The sequence below is a fragment of the Pleurodeles waltl genome, unplaced genomic scaffold, assembly GCF_031143425.1.
Source record: "Pleurodeles waltl isolate 20211129_DDA unplaced genomic scaffold, aPleWal1.hap1.20221129 scaffold_39, whole genome shotgun sequence".
NCBI lineage: Eukaryota > Metazoa > Chordata > Amphibia > Caudata > Salamandridae > Pleurodeles > Pleurodeles waltl.
The window spans coordinates 7,413,151-7,436,118 of record NW_027150097.1 but is presented as its reverse complement, the minus strand read 5'-3'; the positions used below and the strand labels follow the sequence as shown (position 1 = coordinate 7,436,118).

The 22,968-nt window shown below is 45.8% G+C and overlaps 8 non-coding genes across 8 annotated transcripts; all 8 read right to left on the bottom strand.

Annotated features, from left to right (window-relative positions):
- Positions 1-283: 283 nt before the first annotated feature.
- On the bottom strand, positions 284-366 carry TRNAL-CAG (transfer RNA leucine (anticodon CAG)). Its single transcript has one exon. It is a non-coding gene; the product is annotated as a tRNA-Leu (tRNA).
- Positions 367-8,784: 8,418 nt separating this feature from the next.
- On the bottom strand, positions 8,785-8,867 carry TRNAL-CAG (transfer RNA leucine (anticodon CAG)). Its single transcript has one exon. It is a non-coding gene; the product is annotated as a tRNA-Leu (tRNA).
- A 1,131-nt stretch (positions 8,868-9,998) lies between these two features.
- TRNAL-CAG (transfer RNA leucine (anticodon CAG)) lies at positions 9,999-10,081 on the bottom strand. The gene has a single exon. It is a non-coding gene; the product is annotated as a tRNA-Leu (tRNA).
- A 1,131-nt stretch (positions 10,082-11,212) lies between these two features.
- On the bottom strand, positions 11,213-11,295 carry TRNAL-CAG (transfer RNA leucine (anticodon CAG)). Its single transcript has one exon. It is a non-coding gene; the product is annotated as a tRNA-Leu (tRNA).
- Positions 11,296-12,426: 1,131 nt separating this feature from the next.
- On the bottom strand, positions 12,427-12,509 carry TRNAL-CAG (transfer RNA leucine (anticodon CAG)). The gene has a single exon. It is a non-coding gene; the product is annotated as a tRNA-Leu (tRNA).
- A 1,130-nt stretch (positions 12,510-13,639) lies between these two features.
- Positions 13,640-13,722, bottom strand: TRNAL-CAG (transfer RNA leucine (anticodon CAG)). The gene has a single exon. It is a non-coding gene; the product is annotated as a tRNA-Leu (tRNA).
- Positions 13,723-18,500: 4,778 nt separating this feature from the next.
- On the bottom strand, positions 18,501-18,583 carry TRNAL-CAG (transfer RNA leucine (anticodon CAG)). The gene has a single exon. It is a non-coding gene; the product is annotated as a tRNA-Leu (tRNA).
- A 1,131-nt stretch (positions 18,584-19,714) lies between these two features.
- On the bottom strand, positions 19,715-19,797 carry TRNAL-CAG (transfer RNA leucine (anticodon CAG)). The gene has a single exon. It is a non-coding gene; the product is annotated as a tRNA-Leu (tRNA).
- Positions 19,798-22,968: the final 3,171 nt, after the last annotated feature.

Here is a 22,968-nt window from a genome sequence, read left to right as displayed (position 1 = left end):
GTGCCACTGAACCTTCTGCACTGTGAACCTGCTGAACTATTGACAGCTGCCTTCTTGATATGTAGGGTCGAAACCTTTATCTCTGCCCCTCTATCACGATTTGTTGAAGATGCTGTGATTTCCCGCTTTACCGATTTACTGCGATTTAGCCAACTTCAGGAAATTAGTGCAAGCAACGGACAATAGATCTTATCGATAATTTACAGAAACTGTTGACATTGTTTTTGATACGGGTGCTTGGAAAACAAAAGTCAAAAAATGTATCCACCTCGCAAAAGACACTTGTCAGAAGTGGGAATCGAACCCACGCCTCCAAAGGAGACTGCGACCTGAACGCAGCGCCTTAGACCACTCGGCCATCCTGACACTCTTAACACTGCACTGATGGCTCAATTTCCAGCTTATAAACCAAAATGAGTGCCATGTACTGAGTGAATGTTGTTTAATGTCCTCTGTATTTTCAATTCCAGACCTTCCTGCTCAGGGAAACAGTGGGATCTGAAGCTGATGAAGGAGAGAGGATGGATCATCCTGACAGTGAATCCGGTGGTGACTTCTACTAATTCTCAATCATCAACTACATGGGGTGTTGACATGCAGAAGTTTGAGCCAGTGCACATGGCCGGTGGTGACTGCTACTAATTCTCAATCATCTACTACAAGGGGTGTGGACATGCAGAATTTGGAGCCAGTTCAAGATTCAGATCAGGAGGTGCCTGGCTCCATACCAATCAACTCAGTGCCTCTGAGACAAGGACTTGAACGGTACAGTTTGAGTCCTCGACCGCCATGCTCAACGCGGCTGCAAGGATTCGGGGTGGATTGACTGAATGTGGCATTTCTTGTTGTGTACTATTCTTGTATACTGGATTAGTATAGTATCTTTTTTTTGAGCAGCTATGTTTGTTTTGTATTGGTTAAGGAGAAATGTTGTGTTCGTCATGGGCACGCCTATGATGCACACCAAGGGAGGTAGGGAGTGTTAGTCTCCCCCGAGTTTTGGAGTTGGATGGTAGGCGCGGTGACGTGGAACCGGAGAGAATAAAAGGTCAGGGAAGGTGTTCCTCGTGGCCAATGACTCTATATTATTCTCTGTGTATTTATTAAAACTTATTTGCGAAACAGGCACTGTGTGTGCACGATGCAACACACCCCTCCCATGCCCAGAATAAAGAAGTTAAAAACCAGCTGTGATTGGGATGCAGGGGACCCTGGTGCCACTGAACCTTCTGCACTGTGAACCTGCTGAACTATTGACGGCTGTGCTTTTGATATGTAGGGTCGAAACCTTTATCTCGGCCCCTCTATCACGATTTGTTGAAGATGCTGTGATTTCCTGCTTTACCGATTTACTGCGATTTAGCCAACTTCAGGCAATTAGTGCAAGCAACGGACAATAGATCTTATTGATAATTTACAGAAACTGTTGACATTGTTTTTGATAAGGGTGCTTGGAAAAAAAAGTCCAAAAATGAATCCACCTCGTAAAGACACTTGTTAGAAGAGGAGTTTGAACACACGTCTCCAAGGGAGACTGTGACCTGAATGCAGCACCTTAGACCACCCGGCCATCCTGACACTCTTGACACCAGATTGATGGCTCAATTTCCAGCTTATAAACCAAAATGAGTGCCATGTACTGAGTGAATGTTATTTAATGTCCTCTGTATTTTCAATTCCAGACCTTCCTGCTCAGGGAAACAGTGGGATCTGAAGCTGATGAAGGAGAGAGGATGGATCATCCTGACAGTGGACCCTGTGGTGACTGCTACAAATTCTCAATCATCTACTACATGGGGTGTGGACTTGCAGAATTTTGAGCCAGTGCATATGGCCGGTGGTGACTGCTACTAATTCTCAATCATCTACTACAGGGGGTGTGGACATGCAGAATTTGAAGCCAGTTCAAGATTCAGATCAGGAGGTGCCTGGCTCCATACCAATCAACTCAGTGCCTCTGAAACAAGGACTTGAACGGTACAGTTTGAGTCCTCGACCGCCATGCTCAACGTGGCTGCAAGGATTCGGGGTGGATTGACTGAATGTGGTATTTATTGTTGTGTACTATTCTTGTATACTGGATTAGTATAGTATCTTTTTTTTGAGCAGCAATGTTTGTTTTGTATTGGTTAAGGAGAAATGTTGTATTCGTCATGGGCACGCCCATGATGCACACCAAGGGAGGTAGGGAGTGTTAGTCTCCCCTGAGTTTTGGAGTTGGATGTTAGGTGCGGTGATGTAGAATCGGAGAGAATAAAAGGTAGGGGAAGGTGTTCCTAGTGGCCAAAGACTCCATATTATTCTTTGTGTATTTATTAAAACTTCTCTGGAAAACAGGCACTGTGTGTGCACGACGCAACACCCCCAACCCTCCCATCCCATGAATACAGAAGTTAAAAACCAGCTCTGATTGGGATGCAGGGGACCCTGGTGCCACTGAACCTTCTGCACTGTGAACCTGCTGAACTATTGACAGCTGCGCTTTTGATATGTAGGGTCGAAACCTTTATCTCGGCCCCTCTATCACGATTTGTTGAAGATGCTGTGATTTCCTGCTTTACCGATTTACTGCGATTTAGCCAACTTCAGGCAATTAGTGCAAGCAACGGAAAATAGATCTTATCGATAATTTACAGAAACTGTTGACATTGTTTTTGATACGGTGCTTGGGAAAAAAAAGTCCAAAAATGCATCCACCTCGCAAAATACACTTGTCAGAAGTGGGATATGAATCCACACCTCCAAGGGAGGCTGCGACCTGAACGCAGCGCCTTAGACCACTCGGCCATCCTGACACTCTACACACCTCGCTCAGGGCTCAATTTCGAGCGTATAAACCAAAATGAGTGCCATGTACTGAGTGAATGTTGTTTAATGTCCTCTTTTTTTTCAATTCCAGACCTTCCTGCTCAGGGAAACAGTGGGATCTGAAGCTGATGAAGGAGAGAGGATGGATCATCCTGACAGTGAATCCGGTGGTGACTGCTACTAATTCTCAATCATCGACTACTTGGGGTGTGGACATGCAGAAGTTTGAACCAGTGCACATGGCCGGTGGTGACTGCTACTAATTCTCAATCATCTACTACAAGGGGTGTGGACATGCAGAATTTGGAGCCAGTTCAAGATTCAGATCAGGAGGTGCCTGGCTCCATACCAATCAACTCAGTGCCTCTGAGCAAGGACTTGAACGGTACAGTTTGAGTCCTCGACCGCCATGTTCAACGCGGCTGCAAGGATTCGGGGTGGATTGACTGAATGTGGCATTTCTTGTTGTGTACTATTCTTGTATACTGGATTAGTATAGTATCTTTTTTTTGAGCAGCTATGTTTGTTTTGTATTGGTTAAGGAGAAATGTTGTGTTCGTCATGGGCACGCCTATGATGCACACCAAGGGAGGTAGGGAGTGTGAGTCTCCCCCGAGTTTTGGAGTTGGATGGTAGGCGCGGTGACGTGGAACCGGAGAGAATAAAAGGCCAGGGAAGGTGTTCCTCGTGGAAAATGACTCCATATTATTCTCTGTGTATTTCTTAAAACTTATCTGCGAAACAGGCACCATGTGTGCACGATGCAACACACCCCTCCCATGCCCTGAATACAGAAGTTAAAAACCAGCTGTGATTGGGACGCAGGGGACCCTGGTGCCACTGAACCTTCTGCACTGTGAACCTGCTGAACTATTGACAGCTGCGCTCTTGATATGTAGGGTCAAAACCTTTATCTCTGCCCCTCTATCACTATTTGTTGAAGATGCTGTGATTTCCCGCTTTACCGATTTACTGCGATTTAGCCAACTTCAGGAAATTAGTGCAAGCAACGGACAATAGATCTTATCGATAATTTACAGAAACTGTTGACATTGTTTTTGATACGGGTGCTTGGAAAAAAAAAGTCAAAAAATGTATCCACCTCGCAAAAGACACTTGTCAGAAGTGGGAGTCGAACCCACGCCTCCAAATGAGACTGCAACCTGAACGCAGCGCCTTAGACCACTCAGCCATCCTGACACTTGGAACACTGCACTGATGGCTCAATTTCCAGCTTATAAACCAAAATGAGTGCCATGTACTGAGAATGTGATTTAATGTCCTCTGTATTTTCAATTCCAGACCTTCCTGCTCAGGGAAACAGTGGCATCTGAAGCTGATGAAGGAGAGAGGATGGATCATCCTGACAGTGGATCCGGTGGTGACTGCTACTAATTCTCAATCATCTACTACATGGGGTGTGGACTTGCAGAATTTTGAGCCAGTGCATATGGCCGGTGGTGACTGCTACTAATTCTCAATCATCTACTACAGGGGGTGTGGACATGCAGAATTTGGAGCCAGTTCAAGATTCAGATCAGGAGGTGCCTGGCTCCATACCAATCAACTCAGTGCCTCTGAGACAAGGACTTGAACGGTACAGTTTGAGTCCTCGACCGCCATGCTCAACGCGGCTGCAAGGATTCGGGGTGGATTGACTGAATGTGGTATTTATTGTTGTGTACTATTCTTGTATACTGGATTAGTATAGTATCTTTTTTTTGAGCAGCTATGTTTGTTTTGTACTGGTTAAGGAGAAATGTTGTGTTCGTCATGGGCACGCCCATGATGCACACCAAGGGAGGTAGGGAGTGTTAGTCTCCCCCGAGTTTTGGAGTTGGATGGTAGGTGCGGTGATGTGGAATCGGAGAGAATAAAAGGTAGGGGAAGGTGTTCCTCGTGGCTAAAGACTCCATATTATTCTTTGTGTATTTATTAAAACTTCTCTGCAAAACAGGCACTGTGTGTGCAAGACGCAACACCCCCACCCCTCCGATCCCCTGAATACAGAATTTAAAAACCAGCTGTGATTGGGACGCAGGGGACCCTGGTGCCACTAAACCTTCGGCACTGTGAACCTGCTGAACTATGGACAGCTGTGCTTTTGATATGTAGGGTCGAAACCTTTATCTCGGCCCCTCTATCACGATTTGTTGAAGATGCTGTGATTTCCTGCTTTACCGATTTACTGCGATTTAGCCAACTTCAGGCAATTAGTGCAACCAACGGACAATAGATCTTATCGATAATTTACAGAAACTGTTGACATTGTTTTTGATAAGGGTGCTTGGAAAAAAAAGTCAAAAAATTTATCCACCTCGCAAAGACACTTGTCAGAATAGTGGTTTGAACCCACGTCTCCAAGGGAGACTGTGATCTGAATGCAGCACCTTAGACCACTCGGCCATCCTGACACTCTTGACACCAGACTGATGGCTCAATTTCCAGCTTATAAACCAAAATGAGTGCCATGTACTGAGTGAATGTTATTTAATGTCCTCTGTATTTTCAATTCCAGACCTTCCTGCTCAGGGAAACAGTGGGATCTGAAGCTGATGAAGGAGAGTGGATGGATCATCCTGACAGTGGACCCTGTGGTGACTGCTACTAATTCTCAATCATGTACTACATGGGGTGTGGACTTGCAGAATTTTGAGCCAGTGCATATGGCCGGTGGTGACTGCTACTAATTCTCAATCATCTACTACAGGGGGTGTGGACATGCAGAATTTGGAGCCAGTTCAAGATTCAGATCAGGAGGTGCCTGGCTCCATACCAATCAACTCAGTGCCTCTGAGACAAGGACTTGAACGGTACAGTTTGAGTCCTCGACCGCCATGCTCAACGCGGCTGCAAGGATTCGGGGTGGATTGACTGAATGTGGCATTTCTTGTTGTGTACTATTCTTGTATACTGGTTTAGTATAGTATCTTTTTTTTGAGCAGCAATGTTTGTTTTGTATTGGTTAAGGAGAAATGTTGTGTTCGTCATGGGCACGCCTATGATGCACACCAAGGGAGGTAGGGAGTGTTAGTTTCCCCCGAGTTTTGGAGTTGGATGGTAGGTGCGGTGACATGGAACCGGAGAGAATAAAAGGTCAGGGAAGGTGTTCCTCGTGGCCAATGACTCTATATTATTCTCTGTGTATTTATTAAAACTTATCTGTGAAACAGGCACTGTGTGTGCACGATGCAACACACCCCTCCCATGCCCTGAATACAGAAGTTAAAAACCAGCTGTGATTGGGATGCAGGGGACCCTGGTGCCACTGAACCTTCTGCCCTGTGAACCTGCTGAACTATTGACAGCTGTGCTTTTGATATGTAGGGTCGAAACCTTTATGTCGGCCCCTCTATCATGATTTGTTGAAGATGCTGTGATTTCCTGCTTTACCGATTTACTGCGATTTAGCCAACTTCAGGCAATTAGTGCAAGCAACGGACAATAGATCTTATCGATAATTTACAGAAACAGTTGACATTGTTTTTGATAAGGGTGCTTGAAAAAAAAAAGTCCAAAAATGTATCCACCTCGCAAAAGACACTGGTCAGAAGTGGGGTTTGAACCCACATCTCCAAGGGAGACTGTGACCTGACTGTAGCACCTTAGACCACCTGGCCATCCTGACACTCTTGACACCAGACTGGTGGCTCAATTTCCAGCTTATAAACCAAAATGAGTGCCATGTACTGAGTGAATGTTATTTAATGTCCTCTGTATTTTCAATTCCAGACCTTCCTGCTCAGGGAAACAGTGGGATCTGAAGCTGATGAAGGAGAGAGGATGGATCATCCTGACAGTGGACCCTGTGGTGACTGCTACTAATTCTCAATCATCTACTACATGGGGTGTGGACTTGCAGAATTTTGAGCCAGTGCATATGGCCGGTGGTGACTGCTACTAATTCTCAATCATCTACTACAGGGGGTGTGGACATGCAGAATTTGGAGCCAGTTCAAGATTCAGATCAGGAGGTGCCTGGCTCCATACCAATCAACTCAGTGCCTCTGAGACAAGGACTTGAACGGTACAGTTTGAGTCCTCGACCGCCATGCTCAACGCGGCTGCAAGGATTCGGGGTGGATTGACTGAATGTGGTATTTATTGTTGTGTACTATTCTTGTATACTGGATTAGTATAGTATCTTTTTTTTGAGCAGCTATGTTTGTTTTGTATTGGATAAGGAGAAATGTTGTGTTTGTCATGGGCACGCCCATGATGCACACCAAGGGAGGTAGGGAGTGTTAGTCTCCCCCGAGTTTTGGAGTTGGATGGTAGGTGCGGTGATGTGGAATCGGAGAGAATAAAAGGTAGGGGAAGGTGTTCCTCGTGGCCGAAGACTCCATATTATTCTTTGTGTATTTATTAAAACGTCTCTGCAAAACAGGCACTGTGTGTGCACGACGCAACACCCCCACCCCTCCCATCCCCTGAATACAGAAGTTAAAAACCAGCTGTGATTGGGACGCAGGGGACCCTTGTGCCACTGAACCTTCTGCACTGTGAACCTGCTGAACTATTGACAGCTGCGCTTTTGATATGTAGGGTCGAAACCTTTATCTCGGCCCCTCTATCACGATTTGTTGAAGATGCTGTGATTTCCTGCTTTACCGATTTACTGCGATTTAGCCAAATTCAGGCAATTAGTGCAAGCAACGGAAAATAGATCTTATCGATAATTTACAGAAACTGTTGACATTGTTTTTGATACGGTGCTTGGGAAAAAAAAGTCCAAAAATGTATCCACCTCGCAAAATACACTTGTCAGAAGTGGGATTTGAACCCACGCCTCCAAGGGAAGCTGCAACCTGAACACAGCGCCTTAGACCACTTGGCCATCCTGACAGTCTTCACACCTTGCTCATGGCTCAATTTCGAGCGTATAAACCAAAATGAGTGCCATGTACTGAGTGAATGTTGTTTAATGTCCTCTGTAATTTCAATTCCAGACCTTCCTGCTCAGGGAAACAGTGGGATCTGAAGCTGATGAAGGAGAGAGGATGGATCATCCTGACAGTGAATCCGGTGGTGACTGCTACTAATTCTCAATCATCGACTACATGGGGTGTGGACATGCTGAATTTTGAGCCAGTGCACATGGCCGGTGGTGACTGCTACTAATTCTCAATCATCTACTACAGGGGGTGTGGACATGCAGAATTTGGAGCCAGTTCAAGATTCAGATCAGGAGGTGCCTGGCTCCATACCAATTAACTCAGTGCCTCTGAGACAAGGACTTGAACGGTACAGTTTGAGTCCTCGACCGCCATGCTCAACGCGGCTGCAAGGATTCGGGGTGGATTGACTGAATGTGGCATTTCTTGTTGTGTGTTATTCTTGTATACTGGATTAGTATAGTATCTTTTTTTTGAGCAGCTATGTTTGTTTTGTATTGGTTAAGGAGAAATGTTGTGTTCGTCATGGGCACGCCTATGATGCACACCAAGGGAGGTAGGGAGTGTTAGTCTCCCCCGAGTTTTGGAGTTGGATGGTAGGCGCGGTGACGTGGAACCGGAGAGAATAAAAGGTCAGGGAAGGTGTTCCTCGTGGCCAATGACTCTATATTATTCTCTGTGTATTTATTAAAACTTATCTGCGAAACAGGCACCGTGTGTGCACGATGCAACACACCCCTCCCATGCCCTGAATACAGAAGTTAAAAACCAGCTGTGATTGGGACGCAGGGGACCCTGGTGCCACTGAACCTTCTGCACTGTGAACCTGCTGAACTATTGACAGCTGCGCTCTTGATATGTAGGGTCGAAACCTTTATCTCTGCCCCTCTATCACAATTTGTTGAAGATGCTGTGATTTCCCGCTTTACCGATTTACTGCGATTTAGCCAACTTCAGGAAATTAGTGCAAGCAACGGACAATAGATCTTATCGATAATTTACATAAACTGTTGACATTGTTTTTGATACGGGTGCTTGGAAAAAAAAAGTCCAAAAATGTATCCACCTCGCAAAAGTCACTTGTCAGAAGTGGGATTCGAACCCACGCCTCCAAAGGAGACTGCGACCTGAACGCAGCGCCTTAGACCACTCGGCCATCCTGACACTCTTGACACTGCACTGATGGCTCAATTTCCAGCTTATAAACCAAAATGAGTTCCATGTACTGAGTGAATGTTGTTTAATGTCCTCTGTATTTTCAATTCCAGACCTTCCTGCTCAGGGAAACAGTGGGATCTGAAGCTGATGAAGGAGAGAGGATGGATCATCCTGACAGTGGATCCGGTGGTGACTGCTACTAATTCTCAATCATCTACTACATGGGGTGTGGACATGCTGAATTTTGAGCCAGTGCACATGGCCGGTGGTGACTGCTACTAATTCTCAATCATCTACTACAGGGGGTGTGGACATGCAGAATTTGGAGCCAGTTCAAGATTCAGATCAGGAGGTGCCTGGCTCCATACCAATCAACTCCGTGCCTCTGAGACAAGGACTTGAACGGTACAGTTTGAGTCCTCGACCGCCATGCTCAACGCGGCTGCAAGGATTCGGGCTGGATTGACTGAATGTGGCATTTCTTGTTGTGTACTATTCTTGTATACTGGTTTAGTATAGTATCTTTTTTTTGAGCAGCTATGTTTGTTTTGTATTGGTTAAGGAGAAATGTTGTGTTCGTCATGGGCACACCTATGATGCACACCAAGGGAGGTAGGGAGTGTTAGTCTCCCCCGAGTTTTGGAGTTGGATGGTAGGCGCGGTGACGTGGAACCGGAGAGAATAAAAGGTCAGGGAAGGTGTTCCTCGTGGCCAATGACTCTATATTATTCTCTGTGTATTTATTAAAACTTATCTGCGAAACAGGCACTGTGTGTGCACGATGCAACACACCCCTCCCATGCCCTGAATACAGAAGTTAAAAACCAGCTGTGATTGGGACGCAGGGGACCCTGGTGCCACTGAACCTTCTGCACTGTGAACCTGCTGAACTATTGACAGCTGCGCTCTTGATATGTAGGGTCGAAACCTTTATCTCTGCCCCTCTATCATGATTTGTTGAAGATGCTGTGATTTCCCGCTTTACCAATTTACTGCGATTTAGCCAACTTCAGGAAATTAGTGCAAGCAACGGACAATAGATCTTATCGATAATTTACAGAAACTGTTGACATTGTTTTTGATACGGGTGCTTGGAAAAAAAAAGTCCAAAAATGTATCCACCTCGCAAAAGACACTTGTCAGAAGTGGGATTCGAACCCACGCCTCCAAAGGAGACTGCGACCTGAACGCAGCACCTTAGACCACTCGGCCATCCTGACACTCTTGACACTGCACTGATGGCTCAATTTCCAGCTTATAAACCAAAATGAGTGCCATGTACTGAGTGAATGTTGTTTAATGTCCTCTGTATTTTCAATTCCAGACCTTCCTGCTCAGGGAAACAGTGGGATCTGAAGCTGATGAAGGAGAGAGGATGGATCATCCTGACAGTGAATCCGGTGATGACTGCTACTAATTCTCAATCATCGACTACTTGGGGTGTGGCCAAGCAGAAGTTTGAGCCAGTGCATATGGCCGGTGGTTACTGCTACTAATTCTCAATCATCTACTACAAGGGGTGTGGACATGCAGAATTTAGAGCCAGTTCAAGATTCAGATCAGGAGGTGCCTGGCTCCATACCAATCAACTCAGTGCCTCTGAGACAAGGACTTGAACGGTACAGTTTGAGTCCTCGACCGCCATGTTCAACGCGGCTGCAAGGATTCGGGGTGGATTGACTGAATGTGGCATTTCTTGTTGTGTACTATTCTTGTATACTGGATTAGTATAGTATCTTTTTTTTTAGCAGCTATGTTTGTTTTGTATTGGTTAAGGAGAAATGTTGTGTTCGTCATGGGCACGCCTATGATGCACACCAAGGGAGGTAGGGAGTGTTAGTCTCCCCCGAGTTTTGGAGTTGGATGGTAGGCGCGGTGACGTGGAACCGGAGAGAATAAAAGGCCAGGGAAGGTGTTCCTCGTGGACAATGACTCCATATTATTCTCTGTGTATTTATTAAAACTTATCTGCGAAACAGGCACCATGTGTGCACGATGCAACACGCCCCTCCCATGCCCTGTATACAGAAGTTAAAAACCAGCTGTTATTGGGACGCAGGGGACCCTGGTGCCACTGAACCTTCTGCACTGTGAACCTGCTGAACTATTGACAGCTGCGCTCTTGATATGTAGGGTCGAAACCTTTATCTCTGCCCCTCTATCACGATTTGTTGAAGATGCTGTGATTTCCCGCTTTACCGATTTACTGCGATTTAGCCAACTTCAGGAAATTAGTGCAAGCAACGGACAAAAGATCTTATCGATAATTTACAGAAACTGTTGACATTGTTTTTGATACGGGTGCTTGTGAAAAAAAAGTCAAAAAATGTGTCCGCCTCGCAAAAGACACTTGTCAGAAGTGGGATTCAAACCCACGCCTCCAAAGGAGACTGCGATCTGAACGCAGCGCCTTAGACCACTCGGCCATCCTGACACTTGTAACACTGCACTGATGGCTCAATTTCCAGCTTATAAACCAAAATGAGTGCAATGTACTGAGTGAATGTTATTTAATGTCCTCTGTATTTTCAATTCCAGACCTTCCTGCTCAGGGAAACAGTGGGATCTGAAGCTGATGAAGGAGAGAAGATGGATCATCCTGACAGTGGATCCGGTGGTGACTGCTACTAATTCTCAATCATCTACTACATGGGGTGTGGACTTGCAGAATTTTGAGCCAGTGCATATGGCCGGTGGTGACTGCTACTAATTCTCAATCATCTACTACAGGGGGTGTGGACATGCAGAATTTGGAGCCAGTTCAAGATTCAGATCAGGAGGTGCCTGTCTCCATACCAATCAACTCAGTGCCTCTGACAAAAGGACTTGAACGGTACAGTTTGAGTCCTCGACCGCCATGCTCAACGCGGCTGCAAGGATTCGGGGTGGATTGACTGAATGTGGTATTTCTTGTTGTGTACTATTCTTGTATACTGGTTTAGTATAGTATCTTTTTTTTGAGCAGCTATGTTTGTTTTGTATTGGTTAAGGAGAAATGTTGTGTTCGTCATGGGCACGCCTATGATGCACACCAAGGGAGGTAGGGAGTGTTAGTCTCCCCCGAGTTTTGGAGTTGGATGGTAGGCGCGGTGACGTGGAACCGGAGAGAATAAAAGGTCAGGGAAGGTGTTCCTCGTGGCCAATGACTCTATATTATTCTCTGTGTATTTATTAAAACTTATCTGCGAAACAGGCACCGTGTGTGCACGATGCAACACACCCCTCCCATGCCCTGAATACAGAAGTTAAAAACCAGCTGTAATTGGGACGCAGGGGACCCTGGTGCCACTGAACCTTCTGCACTGTGAACCTGCTGAACTATTGACAGCTGCGCTCTTGATATGTAGGGTCGAAACCTTTATCTCTGCCCCTCTATCACGATTTGTTGAAGATGCTGTGATTTCCCGCTTTACCGATTTACTGCGATTTAGCCAACTTCAGGAAATTAGTGCAAGCAACGGACAATAGATCTTATCGATAATTTACAGAAACTGTTGACATTGTTTTTGATACAGGTGCTTGGAAAAAAAAAGTCCAAAAATGTATCCACCTCGCAAAAGACTCTTGTCAGAAGTGGGATTCGAACCCACGCCTCCAAAGGAGACTGCAACCTGAACGCAGCGCCTTAGACCACTCGGCCATCCTGACACTCTTGACACCGCACTGATGGCTCAATTTCCAGCTTATAAACCAAAATGAGTGCCATGTACTGAGTGAATGTTGTTTAATGTCCTCTGTATTTTCAATTCCAGACCTTCCTGCTCAGGGAAACAGTGGGATCTGAAGCTGATGAAGGAGAGAGGATGGATCATCCTGACAGTGAATCCGGTGGTGACTGCTACTAATTCTCAATCATCGACTACTTGGGGTGTGGACATGCAGAAGTTTGAACCAGTGCACATGGCCGGTGGTGACTGCTACTAATTCTCAATCATCTACTACAAGGGGTGTAAACATGCAGAATTTGGAGCCAGTTCAAGATTCAGATCAGGAGGTGCCTGGCTCCATACCAATCAACTCAGTGCCTCTGAGCAAGGACTTGAACGGTACAGTTTGAGTCCTCGACCGCCATGTTCAACGCGGCTGCAAGGATTCGGGGTGGATTGACTGAATGTGGCATTTCTTGTTGTGTACTATTCTTGTATACTGGATTAGTATAGTATCTTTTTTTTGAGCAGCTATGTTTGTTTTGTATTGGTTAAGGAGAAATGTTGTGTTCGTCATGGGCACGCCTATGATGCACACCAAGGGAGGTAGGGAGTGTTAGTCTCCCCCGAGTTTTGGATTTGGATGGTAGGCGCGGTGACGTGGAACCGGAGAGAATAAAAGGCCAGGGAAGGTGTTCCTCGTGGAAAATGACTCCATATTATTCTCTGTGTATTTCTTAAAACTTATCTGCGAAACAGGCACCATGTGTGCACGATGCAACACACCCCTCCCATGCCCTGAATACAGAAGTTAAAAACCAGCTGTGATTGGGACGCAGGGGACCCTGGTGCCACTGAACCTTCTGCACTGTGAACCTGCTGAACTATTGACAGCTGCGCTCTTGATATGTAGGGTCAAAACCTTTATCTCTGCCCCTCTATCACTATTTGTTGAAGATGCTGTGATTTCCCGCTTTACCGATTTACTGCGATTTAGCCAACTTCAGGAAATTAGTGCAAGCAACGGACAATAGATCTTATCGATAATTTACAGAAACTGTTGACATTGTTTTTGATACGGGTGCTTGGAAAAAAAAAGTCAAAAAATGTATCCACCTCGCAAAAGACACTTGTCAGAAGTGGGAGTCGAACCCACGCCTCCAAAGGAGACTGCAACCTGAACGCAGCGCCTTAGACCACTCAGCCATCCTGACACTTGGAACACTGCACTGATGGCTCAATTTCCAGCTTATAAACCAAAATGAGTGCCATGTACTGAGTGAATGTTATTTAATGTCCTCTGTATTTTCAATTCCAGACCTTCCTGCTCAGGGAAACAGTGGCATCTGAAGCTGATGAAGGAGAGAGGATGGATCATCCTGACAGTGGATCCGGTGGTGACTGCTACTAATTCTCAATCATCTACTACATGGGGTGTGGACTTGCAGAATTTTGAGCCAGTGCATATGGCCGGTGGTGACTGCTACTAATTCTCAATCATCTACTACAGGGGGTGTGGACATGCAGAATTTGGAGCCAGTTCAAGATTCAGATCAGGAGGTGCCTGGCTCCATACCAATCAACTCAGTGCCTCTGAGACAAGGACTTGAACGGTACAGTTTGAGTCCTCGACCGCCATGCTCAACGCGGCTGCAAGGATTCGGGGTGGATTGACTGAATGTGGTATTTATTGTTGTGTACTATTCTTGTATACTGGATTAGTATAGTATCTTTTTTTTGAGCAGCTATGTTTGTTTTGTACTGGTTAAGGAGAAATGTTGTGTTCGTCATGGGCACGCCCATGATGCACACCAAGGGAGGTAGGGAGTGTTAGTCTCCCCCGAGTTTTGGAGTTGGATGGTAGGTGCGGTGATGTGGAATCGGAGAGAATAAAAGGTAGGGGAAGGTGTTCCTCGTGGCTAAAGACTCCATATTATTCTTTGTGTATTTATTAAAACTTCTCTGCAAAACAGGCACTGTGTGTGCAAGACGCAACACCCCCACCCCTCCGATCCCCTGAATACAGAATTTAAAAACCAGCTGTGATTGGGACGCAGGGGACCCTGGTGCCACTAAACCTTCGGCACTGTGAACCTGCTGAACTATTGACAGCTGCGCTTTTGATATGTACGGTCGAAACCTTTATCTCGGCCCCTCTATCACGATTTGTTAAAGATGCTGTGATTTCCTGCTTTACCGATTTATTGCGATTTAGCCAACTTAAGGCAATTAGTGCAAGCAACGGAAAATAGATCTTATCGATAATTTACAGAAACTGTTGACATTGTTTTTGATACGGTGCTTGGGAAAAAAAAGTCCAAAAATGTATCCACCTCGCAAAATACAATTGTCAGAAGTGGGATTTGAACCCACAACTCCAAGGGAGGCTGCGACCTGAACGCAGCACCTTAGACCACTCAGCCATCCTGACACTCTTCACACCTCCCTCATGGCTCAATTTCGAGCGTATAAACCAAAATGAGTGCCATGTACCGAGTGAATGTTGTTTAATGTGCTCTGTATTTTCAATTCCAGACCTTCCTGCTCAGGGAAACAGTGGGATCTGAAGCTGATGAAGGAGAGAGGATGGATTATATTGACAGTGGATCCGGTGGTGACTGCTACTAATTCTCAATCATCTACTACATGGGGTGTGGACATGCTGAATTTTGAGCCAGTGCACATGGCCGGTGGTGACTGCTACTAATTCTCAATCATCTACTACAGGGGGTGTGGACATGCAGAATTTGGAGCCAGTTCAAGATTCAGATCAGGAGGTGCCTGGCTCCATACCAATCAACTCAGTGCCTCTGAGACAAGGACTTGAACGGTACAGTTTGAGTCCTCGACCGCCATGCTCAACGCGGCTGCAAGGATTCGGGGTGGATTGACTGAATGTGGCATTTCTTGTTGTGTACTATTCTTGTATACTGGTTTAGTATAGTATCTTTTTTTTGAGCAGCAATGTTTGTTTTGTATTGGTTAAGGAGAAATGTTGTGTTCGTCATGGGCACGCCTATGATGCACACCAAGGGAGGTAGGGAGTGTTAGTTTCCCCCGAGTTTTGGAGTTGGATGGTAGGTGCGGTGACATGGAACCGGAGAGAATAAAAGGTCAGGGAAGGTGTTCCTCGTGGCCAATGACTCTATATTATTCTCTGTGTATTTATTAAAACTTATCTGTGAAACAGGCACTGTGTGTGCACGATGCAACACACCCCTCCCATGCCCTGAATACAGAAGTTAAAAACCAGCTGTGATTGGGATGCAGGGGACCCTGGTGCCACTGAACCTTCTGCCCTGTGAACCTGCTGAACTATTGACAGCTGTGCTTTTGATATGTAGGGTCGAAACCTTTATGTCGGCCCCTCTATCACGATTTGTTGAAGATGCTGTGATTTCCTGCTTTACCGATTTACTGCGATTTAGCCAACTTCAGGCAATTAGTGCAAGCAACGGACAATAGATCTTATCGATAATTTACAGAAACAGTTGACATTGTTTTTGATAAGGGTGCTTGAAAAAAAAAAGTCCAAAAATGTATCCACCTCGCAAAAGACACTGGTCAGAAGTGGGGTTTGAACCCACATCTCCAAGGGAGACTGTGACCTGACTGTAGCACCTTAGACCACCTGGCCATCCTGACACTCTTGACACCAGACTGGTGGCTCAATTTCCAGCTTATAAACCAAAATGAGTGCCATGTACTGAGTGAATGTTATTTAATGTCCTCTGTATTTTCAATTCCAGACCTTCCTGCTCAGGGAAACAGTGGGATCTGAAGCTGATGAAGGAGAGAGGATGGATCATCCTGACAGTGGACCCTGTGGTGACTGCTACTAATTCTCAATCATCTACTACATGGGGTGTGGACTTGCAGAATTTTGAGCCAGTGCATATGGCCGGTGGTGACTGCTACTAATTCTCAATCATCTACTACAGGGGGTGTGGACATGCAGAATTTGGAGCCAGTTCAAGATTCAGATCAGGAGGTGCCTGGCTCCATACCAATCAACTCAGTGCCTCTGAGACAAGGACTTGAACGGTACAGTTTGAGTCCTCGACCGCCATGCTCAACGCGGCTGCAAGGATTCGGGGTGGATTGACTGAATGTGGTATTTATTGTTGTGTACTATTCTTGTATACTGGATTAGTATAGTATCTTTTTTTTGAGCAGCTATGTTTGTTTTGTATTGGATAAGGAGAAATGTTGTGTTTGTCATGGGCTCGCCCATGATGCACACCAAGGGAGGTAGGGAGTGTTAGTCTCCCCCGAGTTTTGGAGTTGGATGGTAGGTGCGGTGATGTGGAATCGGAGAGAATAAAAGGTAGGGGAAGGTGTTCCTCGTGGCCGAAGACTCCATATTATTCTTTGTGTATTTATTAAAACGTCTCTGCAAAACAGGCACTGTGTGTGCACGACGCAACACCCCCACCCCTCCCATCCCCTGAATACAGAAGTTAAAAACCAGCTGTGATTGGGACGCAGGGGACCCTTGTGCCACTGAACCTTCTGCACTGTGAACCTGCTGAACTATTGACAGCTGCGCTTTTGATATGTAGGGTCGAAACCTTTATCTCGGCCCCTCTATCACGATTTGTTGAAGATGCTGTGATTTCCTGCTTTACCGATTTACTGCGATTTAGCCAAATTCAGGCAATTAGTGCAAGCAACGGAAAATAGATCTTATCGATAATTTACAGAAACTGTTGACATTGTTTTTGATACGGTGCTTGGGAAAAAAAAGTCCAAAAATGTATCCACCTCGCAAAATACACTTGTCAGAAGTGGGATTTGAACCCACGCCTCCAAGGGAAGCTGCAACCTGAACGCAGCGCCTTAGACCACTTGGCCATCCTGACAGTCTTCACACCTTGCTCATGGCTCAATTTCGAGCGTATAAACCAAAATGAGTGCCATGTACTGAGTGAATGTTGTTTAATGTCCTCTGTAATTTCAATTCCAGACCTTCCTGCTCAGGGAAACAGTGGGATCTGAAGCTGATGAAGGAGAGAGGATGGATCATCCTGACAGTGAATCCGGTGGTGACTGCTACTAATTCTCAATCATCGACTACATGGGGTGTGGACATGCTGAATTTTGAGCCAGTGCACATGGCCGGTGGTGACTGCTACTAATTCTCAATCATCTACTACAGGGGGTGTGGACATGCAGAATTTGGAGCCAGTTCAAGATTCAGATCAGGAGGTGCCTGGCTCCATACCAATTAACTCAGTGCCTCTGAGACAAGGACTTGAACGGTACAGTTTGAGTCCTCGACCGCCATGCTCAACGCGGCTGCAAGGATTCGGGGTGGATTGACTGAATGTGGCATTTCTTGTTGTGTGTTATTCTTGTATACTGGATTAGTATAGTATCTTTTTTTTGAGAAGCTATGTTTGTTTTGTATTGGTTAAGGAGAAATGTTGTGTTCGTCATGGGCACGCCTATGATGCACACCAAGGGAGGTAGGGAGTGTTAGTCTCCCCCGAGTTTTGGAGTTGGATGGTAGGCGCGGTGACGTGGAACCGGAGAGAATAAAAGGTCAGGGAAGGTGTTCCTCGTGGCCAATGACTCTATATTATTCTCTGTGTATTTATTAAAACTTATCTGCGAAACAGGCACCGTGTGTGCACGATGCAACACACCCCTCCCATGCCCTAATACAGAAGTTAAAAACCAGCTGTGATTGGGACGCAGGGGACCCTGGTGCCACTGAACCTTCTGCACTGTGAACCTGCTGAACTATTGACAGCTGCGCTCTTGATATGTAGGGTCGAAACCTTTATCACTGCCCCTCTATCACAATTTGTTGAAGATGCTGTGATTTCCCGCTTTACCGATTTACTGCGATTTAGCCAACTTCAGGAAATTAGTGCAAGCAACGGACAATAGATCTTATCGATAATTTACATAAACTGTTGACATTGTTTTTGATACGGGTGCTTGGAAAAAAAAAGTCCAAAAATGTATCCACCTCGCAAAAGTCACTTGTCAGAAGTGGGATTCGAACCCACGCCTCCAAAGGAGACTGCGACCTGAACGCAGCGCCTTAGACCACTCGGCCATCCTGACACTCTTGACACTGCACTGATGGCTCAATTTCCAGCTTATAAACCAAAATGAGTTCCATGTACTGAGTGAATGTTGTTTAATGTCCTCTGTATTTTCAATTCCAGACCTTCCTGCTCAGGGAAACAGTGGGATCTGAAGCTGATGAAGGAGAGAGGATGGATCATCCTGACAGTGGATCCGGTGGTGACTGCTACTAATTCTCAATCATCTACTACATGGGGTGTGGACATGCTGAATTTTGAGCCAGTGCACATGGCCGGTGGTGACTGCTACTAATTCTCAATCATCTACTACAGGGGGTGTGGACATGCAGAATTTGGAGCCAGTTCAAGATTCAGATCAGGAGGTGCCTGGCTCCATACCAATCAACTCCGTGCCTCTGAGACAAGGACTTGAACGGTACAGTTTGAGTCCTCGACAGCCATGCTCAACGCGGCTGCAAGGATTCGGGCTGGATTGACTGAATGTGGCATTTCTTGTTGTGTACTATTCTTGTATACTGGTTTAGTATAGTATCTTTTTTTTGAGCAGCTATGTTTGTTTTGTATTGGTTAAGGAGAAATGTTGTGTTCGTCATGGGCACACCTATGATGCACACCAAGGGAGGTAGGGAGTGTTAGTCTCCCCCGAGTTTTGGAGTTGGATGGTAGGCGCGGTGACGTGGAACCGGAGAGAATAAAAGGTCAGGGAAGGTGTTCCTCGTGGCCAATGACTCTATATTATTCTCTGTGTATTTATTAAAACTTATCTGCGAAACAGGCACTGTGTGTGCACGATGCAACACACCCCTCCCATGCCCTGAATACAGAAGTTAAAAACCAGCTGTGATTGGGACGCAGGGGACCCTGGTGCCACTGAACCTTCTGCACTGTGAACCTGCTGAACTATTGACAGCTGCGCTCTTGATATGTAGGGTCGAAACCTTTATCTCTGCCCCTCTATCATGATTTGTTGAAGATGCTGTGATTTCCCGCTTTACCGATTTACTGCGATTTAGCCAACTTCAGGAAATTAGTGCAAGCAACGGACAATAGATCTTATCGATAATTTACAGAAACTGTTGACATTGTTTTTGATACGGGTGCTTGGAAAAAAAAAGTCCAAAAATGTATCCACCTCGCAAAAGACACTTGTCAGAAGTGGGATTCGAACCCACGCCTCCAAAGGAGACTGCGACCTGAACGCAGCGCCTTAGACCACTCGGCCATCCTGACACTCTTGACACTGCACTGATGGCTCAATTTCCAGCTTATAAACCAAAATGAGTGCCATGTACTGAGTGAATGTTGTTTAATGTCCTCTGTATTTTCAATTCCAGACCTTCCTGCTCAGGGAAACAGTGGGATCTGAAGCTGATGAAGGAGAGAGGATGGATCATCCTGACAGTGAATCCGGTGATGACTGCTACTAATTCTCAATCATCGACTACTTGGGGTGTGGCCAAGCAGAAGTTTGAGCCAGTGCATATGGCCGGTGGTGACCGCTACTAATTCTCAATCATCTACTACAGGGGGTGTGGACATGCAGAATTTGGAGCCAGTTCAAGATTCAGATCAGGAGGTGCCTGTCTCCATACCAATCAACTCAGTGCCTCTGAGAAAAGGACTTGAACGGTACAGTTTGAGTCCTCGACCGCCATGCTCAACGCGGCTGCAAGGATTCGGGGTGGATTGACTGAATGTGGTATTTCTTGTTGTGTACTATTCTTGTATACTGGTTTAGTATAGTATCTTTTTTTTGAGCAGCTATGTTTGTTTTGTATTGGTTAAGGAGAAATGTTGTGTTCGTCATGGGCACGCCTATGATGCACACCAAGGGAGGTAGGGAGTGTTAGTCTCCCCCGAGTTTTGGAGTTGGATGGTAGGCGCGGTGACGTGGAACCGGAGAGAATAAAAGGTCAGGGAAGGTGTTCCTCGTGGCCAATGACTCTATATTATTCTCTGTGTATTTATTAAAACTTATCTGCGAAACAGGCACCGTGTGTGCACGATGCAACACACCCCTCCCATGCCCTGAATACAGAAGTTAAAAACCAGCTGTAATTGGGACGCAGGGGACCCTGGTGCCACTGAACCTTCTGCACTGTGAACCTGCTGAACTATTGACAGCTGCGCTCTTGATATGTAGGGTCGAAACCTTTATCTCTGCCCCTCTATCACGATTTGTTGAAGATGCTGTGATTTCCCGCTTTACCGATTTACTGCGATTTAGCCAACTTCAGGAAATTAGTGCAAGCAACGGACAATAGATCTTATCGATAATTTACAGAAACTGTTTACATTGTTTTTGATACGGGTGCTTGGAAAAAAAAAGTCCAAAAATGTATCCACCTCGCAAAAGACACTTGTCAGAAGTGGGATTCGAACCCACTCCTCCAAAGGAGACAGCGAAGTGAACGCAGCGCCTTAGACCACTCGGCCATCCTGACACTCGTGACACTGCACTGATGGCTCAATTTCCAGTTTATAAACCAAAATGGGTGCCATGTACTGAGTGAATGTTGTTTAATGTCCTCTGTATTTCCAATTCCAGACCTTCCTGCTCAGGGAAACAGTGGGATCTGAAGCTGATGAAGGAGAGAGGATGGATCATCCTGACAGTGGATCCGGTGGTGACTGCTACTAATTCTCAATCATCTACTACATGGGGTGTGGACATGCTTAATTTTGAGCCAGTGCACATGGCCGGTGGTGACTGCTACTGATTCTCAATCATCTACTACAGGGGGTGTGGACATGCAGAATTTGGAGCCAGTTCAAGATTCAGATCAGGAGGTGCCTGGCTCCATACCAATCAACTCAGTGCCTCTGAGACAAGGACTTGAACGGTACAGTTTGAGTCCTCGACCGCCATGCTCAACGCGGCTGCAAGGATTCAGGGTGGATTGACTGAATGTGGCATTTCTTGTTGTGTACTATTCTTGTATACTGGTTTAGTATAGTATCTTTTTTTTGAGCAGCTATGTTTGTTTTGTATTGGTTAAGGAGAAATGTTGTGTTCGTCATGGGCACGCCTATGATGCACACCAAGGGAGGTAGGGAGTGTTAGTCTCCCCCAAGTTTTGGAGTTGGATGGTAGGCGCATTGACGTGGAACCGGAGAGAATAAAAGGTCAGGGAAGGTGTTCCTCGTGGCCAATGACTCTATATTATTCTCTGTGTATTTATTAAAACTTATTTGCGAAACAGGCACTGTGTGTGCACGATGCAACACACCCCTCCCATGCCCTGAATACAGAAGTTAAAAACCAGCTGTGATTGGGACGCAGGGGACCCTGGTGCCACTGAACCTTCTGCACTGTGAACCTGCTGAACTATTGACAGCTGTGCTTTTGATATGTAGGGTCGAAACCTTTATCTCGGCCCCTCTATCACGATTTGTTGAAGATGCTGTGATTTCCCGCTTTACCGATTTACTGCGATTTAGCCAACTTCAGGCAATTAGTGCAAGCAACGGACAATAGATCTTATCGATAATTTACAGAAACTGTTGACATTGTTTTTGATAAGGGTGCTTGGAAAAAAAAAGTCAAAAAATGTATCCACCTCGCAAAAGACACTTGTCAGTGGAGGGGTTTGAACCCATCTCTCCAAGGGAGACTGTGACCTGAATGCAGCACCTTAAACCACCCGGTCATCCTGACACTCTTGACACCAGACTGATGGCTCAATTTCCAGCTTATAAACCAAAATGAGTGCCATGTACTGAGTGAATGTTATTTAATGTCCTCTGTATTTTCAATTCCAGACCTTCCTGCTCAGTGAAACAGTGGGATCTGAAGCTGATGAAGGAGAGAGGATGGATCATCCTGACAGTGGACCCTGTGGTGACTGCTACTAATTCTCAATCATCTACTACATGGGGTGTGGACTTGCAGAATTTTGAGCCAGTGCACATGGCCGGTGGTGACTGCTACTAATTCTCAATCATCTACTACAGGGGGTGTGGACATGCAGAATTTGAAGCCAGTTCAAGATTCAGATCAGGAGGTGCCTGGCTCCATACCAATCAACTCAGTGCCTCTGAGACAAGGACTTGAACGGTACAGTTTGAGTCCTCGACCGCCATGCTCAACGCGGCTGCAAGGATTCGGGGTGGATTGACTGAATGTGGTATTTATTGCTGTGTACTATTCTTGTATACTGGATTAGTATAGTATCTTTTTTTTGAGCAGCTATGTTTGTTTTGTATTGGTTAAGGAGAAATGTTGTGTTCGTCATGGGCACGCCCATGATGCACACCAAGGGAGGTAAGGTGTGTTAGTCTCCCCCGAGTTTTGGAGTTGGATGGTAGGTGCGGTGATGTGGAATCGGAGAGAATAAAAGGTAGGGGAAGGTGTTCCTCGTGGCTAAAGACTCCATATTATTCTTTGTGTATTTATTAAAA